Source organism: Monomorium pharaonis, chromosome 1 (genome assembly GCF_013373865.1).
Source record: "Monomorium pharaonis isolate MP-MQ-018 chromosome 1, ASM1337386v2, whole genome shotgun sequence".
Lineage (NCBI taxonomy): Eukaryota > Metazoa > Arthropoda > Insecta > Hymenoptera > Formicidae > Monomorium > Monomorium pharaonis.
The window spans coordinates 27,603,810-27,610,251 of NC_050467.1; the positions used below are offsets into that span (position 1 = coordinate 27,603,810).

General features: G+C 39.7%; 1 long non-coding RNA gene across 1 annotated transcript; it reads right to left on the reverse strand.

The window, feature by feature from the left end:
• Positions 1-467: 467 nt before the first annotated feature.
• Positions 468-6,120, reverse strand: LOC118647882. Its single transcript, XR_004965041.1, has 2 exons — positions 1,223-6,120; positions 468-626 (listed from the first exon to the last, which is right to left on the reverse strand). It is a non-coding gene; the product is annotated as an uncharacterized LOC118647882 (long non-coding RNA).
• Positions 6,121-6,442: the final 322 nt, after the last annotated feature.

A 6,442-nucleotide genomic window follows, 5' to 3' on the forward strand; every position in this document is an offset into this window, starting at 1 on the left:
TGTTCGTCTCCACGAGGCGCATATTTTATCTCCTACAAACTTTGTTGTAAAGTCGACAGTGTACGAGATAAGGTTTTTCTACTTTTTCTCCGCAACCAAGCGGTATAGCGAAGTGTTCGGGACAAAAGTTGTTCGTTTCGACGAGGCGCATATTTCATTTCCTACACTTTGTTGTAAAGTTGACAGTTTACGAGATAAAGTTTACGAGATAAGCTCTAACCTACATTATTTCAAACCCAACTTTTATTTTTCAGACGTAGTTTTTATTTTTCACTCCCAACTTTCATCTTTTCAGTCCCAACCTTTATTTTTTAGACGCAACTTTTATTTTTCATTTTTAACTTTTATTTTTTCAAACGTAACTTTTATTCTTCCAGCTTTGACTTTTTTTTGCAGTCCGAACTTTTATATTTTTAGTTCCTATTTTTTGTTTTCAGACATCTTTCATTTTTCAGTTTTAACTTTCATTTTTGGCAAACGGAACTTTTATTTTTCAATTTTAATTTCTATTTTTCAGTTCTAACCTTTATTTTTCAATCCTAACATTTAATTTCAGCAGACGAAACTTTTATTTTTCAGTCCTAACCTCTATTTTTTAGTCTTAACCTCTATTATTCAGTCCTAACCTTTAATTTCGGCAGACAAAAGTTGACAGTGTACGAGATAAGGTTTTTCTACTTTTTCTCCGCAACCAAGCGGTATAGCGAAGTGTTCGGGACAAAAGTTGTTCGTTTCGACGAGGCGCATATTTCATTTCCTACACTTTGTTGTAAAGTTGACAGTTTACGAGATAAAGTTTACGAGATAAGCTCTAACCTACATTATTTCAAACCCAACTTTTATTTTTCAGACGTAGTTTTTATTTTTCACTCCCAACTTTCATCTTTTCAGTCCCAACCTTTATTTTTTAGACGCAACTTTTATTTTTCATTTTTAACTTTTATTTTTTCAAACGTAACTTTTATTCTTCCAGCTTTGACTTTTTTTTGCAGTCCGAACTTTTATATTTTTAGTTCCTATTTTTTGTTTTCAGACATCTTTCATTTTTCAGTTTTAACTTTCATTTTTGGCAAACGGAACTTTTATTTTTCAATTTTAATTTTTATTTTTCAGTTCTAACCTTTATTTTTCAATCCTAACATTTAATTTCAGCAGACGAAAATTTTATTTTTCAGTCCTAACCTCTATTTTTTAGTCTTAACCTCTATTATTCAGTCCTAACCTTTAATTTCGGCAGACAAAACTTATTTTTCAGTCCTAATCTTTATTTTTTAGTCCTAACCTCTATTTTCAAGTTTTAACTTTTATTTTCAACAGACGAAACTTTTATTTTTAAGTCCTTGCGACCGTCTACTCAGGTCGCCCAGCAACCGGGACCATCCACGGCAGCCCAGGAGCACACGGGAGGTCCAACGCCGGTGTTTAAGTCAACCAAGGCGGAAAACAAAATAATAGAGGGTAGGAGTGTGGTCAGCATCGTGTTGGAACGTGCCCAGGATCACATCAGCTACGAGGGCGAGGAGCAGCAGCCAGCCCGACAGGAATGATATGCCCGACCCCGCGAATTAAATAATCGCTCTTGCCTTTGTTTCGTTTAATGATTTTTTATACGTTAAGGTTATTTTCATCAAAGGCGCAAGTTAAATGTTTAGCGTCCTAATACAGTCAAAGTTGCTAATTATTATTTTATATTCCGAAGTTTTATTTGCATTTGCATGCATTCTGTGTTCTAAGTTTACGAAATAAATCTTATAAATAGTTATACTTACCCACAATTGTTATACTTACCTTAGTAATCATACTCTTAATAATTATCATTATTATAATCCTATGTTTGCCTGTATTTGCGTAGCGACGTTCATAAAGTTAATCTTAAGAAAACTGCACTTTAAGTGCAATATTTGCGTGAAAACTGCACTTTAAGTGCAATACGCAAAACCTTTAAATAATATTAGAAAATGCATAAAAACGCACTCTAGTGCACTATTAACACCTAATAAGAGGTTCCTATTAACCAATAATATTTTTCTATTAAATTACATGACAAAACTAGTCATTCGAATATGCATGAGGCACAATTTTTGTGCTATGTTTACTTTCTTTATAATATCATAATATTAAGGCTTAACGCAACATTTTTGGTTTCATACGCATACTCAATGCATTTTCTGGTATCGTGGCTTTAATGAGCCGCGTCTAACATTAAGATATATAATAAGTATGGATTGCACCTTAAATGCGATCAAAACCAAATATTTGCACTTGCAAGTGCAATCTCCATTCAATGGTGGGGATACGCCAAACTGGAGGGGGCAACCAAGCACGATGCCCACAGCGCAACCAGGCCGCGCAGCCGAGCGAGCCGTAAGGAGTGGGGGCCTTAGCAGAGTCCCGCGACCGGGGGAAACCGACGCCACGCGTGGTTGGCGTAACCCGACGGGAGGGGGAAACCCGAGCGCTCCCGGCAGCGACGCGTGCGAGTTAGCGTATGATTGGCGGATCCCGACGGGAGGGGGTAGCGTCACTCTCCCGAGTACTTAAGCGAGCACCGAGAGCTCTCAGGAGATTTCGCGCGCAAGATATCTTAGACTTAACATCGCGGCAGATCGAACGAAGGACTCTCCCGCGCTGAGTATCGTAGCGACTGCGACTCGGAATAATTAAATACGAGTTTTCGCGAGTGCGTGAGTTCCGTGCTATGCACGTTAAAGAAAGCGAGCTTTCGCGCTAGAAATCAAGACGATAACACCGCGAATAACCGAAGAAAAGAGTTTTCGCGCGTTTTGAGAGATAGTCCCGCCGAACTCGAGTAGGCAATTGGGACAAGCGAGAGTTCCGCGGATCGATTGTGAACTGTGTCATCCGCGTAATAAACATATTAAATCCACCGAATGCGAGTAGGTTCGATTTTCCCGACATCACAAAAGTGCGTTTACTCGTTTGTGAACAAGCGCCGCGTTCGGGATAAATGTGACAGATGTGACATTGGCAACTTTGAATAAAGCATACTGTTTGTTATTTGTTACTAAAAACAATCAAGTGTTATCTCTCACTTACCTGCATACCAGACAGCGTGTCCGTTCCTGAGTCCGTGAGATTCCGGGTATCCTGTGAAAGAGAAATCCTATTAACAAACGGGACCGCGGGTAAACCTAAAAATAAAAAATATACTTACCTGGCGAAGTTCCTGTGGGACGACGAAGGTGATCCTGGATGATCCTGGGACGACGGCGGCACCTGAAAGAAAAGAGACAAAGGATTAATAATAAGTTCGTTCGAAGTTCGTGTGTTGTGAATTTCTTCTGGGATATAATCCAGTTAGTGGTAGCTGTCCTTCCAACGGAAGCAACACCGACGTGCGTTCCGGCGTTCCTGAGCAGAGCGACAATTCCGGGACACCACACCTTGCCTCTTGGAGGTTATAAAGAGGCTGGCGACTGTGAAAACCTGCAACGAAAGGTTTGTGAATCTTTGTTTGTCCAAACTCGTGAGTCACGTCATTCGGTAATCCGGTCACATCCTAACCTTTATTTTTTAGTTCTAACGTATTTTTTGCAGATGTAACTTTTATTTTTCAGTTCTTACTTTTATTTTTTCAGACAAAACCTTGATATTTGAGACTTAAACCTTTTTGAGAGCTAATTTTTTTAAGATTTAACCTTCTTTAATATTCGACTGTTTTTTAAGACCTAACTTTCTTGAGACTTAATCGTCTTTAATATTCGACTGTTTTTTGAAACCTAACTTTTTTGAGACCTAATCGTTTTTAATATTCGACTGTTTTTTGAGACCTAACTTTCTCTAGACCTAACTTTTTTCAGACTTTGAAACCGTTCCCCAGGGTCAGCCTACGCCCCGGTCCATCGACATCACCAGAGGACATAGCCGGGACAGCCACAGCAGTACCATTTGAACTCAAGGGGGCCCAGACAAAGGAGGCGGTCAGCATCATTATACAGCGTGCGCAACAACCTGCGGTCGACCAAGAAGATCGCCAGCGGGAAGCCCCAACCCTATAGTGCGCCCCAATAAATAGCGCATATATAAACATTACCTTTTCTTACCTGCGCGTTAACCATTTTTTTTTTAAGTTAACATTAAATGCGTATTCATACCTCTTTTAGTGATTTATAATAAATTTTCACTTCTTTTCATTTGCGCATGTCAACCCCTTATTTTAGGTTGCCAGTAAACGTGCGTCCATACTGTTTTAGTTATTTTCATGATAAGTTATATCAATATTGTTTATGCATATTAACCTTAATTTTAAGTTAGACGTAAACGCGCGCCCACACCACCTTACTCATTTTATAAAATTATATAATAATCGTGTTTGCATTATATTGTATATTGTATCTTATATTCTCTCAAAAATATATTCCGCAATCTAGTCCTTAAGAAATGTTTTTCGTTCTTATCATGACTTTACTTACGTTGGTCATAATTTTATTATTATTCATTCTTGTAATCATTTTATGCTTTTCAAATTAGTTATAAAAAATGTTATACTTACCTACTATTGTTATAATCACTTTAGTAGTCATCCTATTAATAGTCATAGTTATTATAATTATATTTTTGCCTGTATTCACATAGCAGCGATTGCCATAATAGTTTCCTTAATTCTTAAGTACGGGCGACACAGTCGGATTAAAGTCATTTTCAGAACAAATCATACTGAGCCATATCACCTTTGTTTGATTTCACATAGTAAAAAATCTGTCACTTTGACATGCTTGAAGCACAACTTTTGTGCTACGTTTGTTTTCTCTTCAATATTGTTAATTTGAGGCTCAACATAACATTCTTGATTTCCTATGCATGTTCAATGCACTTCTTGGTATCATGGCTTTAACCCGGCATAAAACACGTAATTGGTGTGGATTGCACTTTAATTGCAATCAACACATAGTAGCTGCACTCGCAAGTGCAGTCTCCACCTTGGTGATGGGGATCCGCCAAGCTGGAGGGGGCAGCATGTACGATGCCCACAGCGCAACCAAACCGCGCAGCCGAGCAAGCCGCGAGGAGTGGGGACTGCAGCGAAGTCCCGCGCCCGGGGGAAACGACGCCACGCGTGGTTGGCGCAACCCGACGGGAGGGGGAAGCCCGGGCGCTCCCGGCAGCGGCGCAGTAAAGCTTACGCGCGATTGGCGGATTCCGACGGGAGGGAGTAGCGTCTCTCTCCCGAGTACAAAAGCGAGCACCGAGAGCTCTCGTGAGCTTTCGCGCGCAGAATTTCCTAGCGATAACACCGCGGAATACCGACGCAAGAGTTTTCGCGCGCTATTGAGATTCTAAAAAGCCAAGATCTCGAAACACCGAAACACGAGATCACGCGAGTGCGTGAGTTCCGTGCTGTGCACGTTAAAAGCGTATTAATTACAAGCGGCCGAATGCGAGTAGGCCGAAGTGTTCTTGGAAATCCGAAATTGTGCGAATCGTTTGTGAATAAGCGACGCGGACGGATTCCTGTGAACAAAATCAGAGTTGAATAAACCGTTGTTTTGTTATTGTTAATAAACATACTGAATTGAGTTTATTCGTTCACCTATCTTTCCGACGTGCGTGTGATCACTGAGACGTGACGGATTCCTGGCGAGCTGAGCTGAACCGATCCTGATAACCAACGGGGCCACGGGCAAGACACCCTCTGAAAATATACTTACCTGGTGAAGTCCCTGTGGGATTGACGGCGACCTGGGAGGACATCCTGACGTTGACAGCAGCACCTGAAACAGAAAGAAAATTAGTGATTAGCGATAATCGCGAAATAAGCGTTGTTGGTTTTGTGCGACGGCACGTGAAGGCGTTCCATTGTGTTGTTCATTCTTCCGGCACATCCAGAAACGCAGAGCTTCCAGCGCAGCAGAACTGAGCGACAACCCTGGGAGCGGAAATCCTTGCCTCTTGGTGGACATAAAGGGGCTGGCGACTGTGACGACTTGCGCAAAGTCTTTGGTGAGTTCCCAATTGTCTTGATCTCGACTCGTGCCTATCGGTTATCCGGTCACAACCTAACCTTTTCTAATATTCGACAGTTTTTTAAGAGTTAACCTTTTCCAGGCCTAACTCTTTTTGAGATTTAACCGTTTTTAATCGACTATTTTTTGAGACCTAACTTTTTTGAGATCTAACTTCTAGATTTAACTTTTTTGAGACCTAACCGTTTTTAATATTCGACTGTTTTTTGATATTTAATTTTTTCCAAAACTAACTTTTTTAAGATCTAACCCTTTTTAATATTTTACTATTTTTTTAGATTTAACCGTTTTTAATAATCGATTATTTTTTGAGATTTAACTTTTTGAAACCTAACTGTTTTTAATATTCGACTGTTTTTTGAGATCTAATCTTTTCCAGACCTAACTTTTTTTATATCTAACTGTTTTTAATATTCGAATGTTTTTTGAAAGCTAACTTTTTTGAGACCTAACCTTTT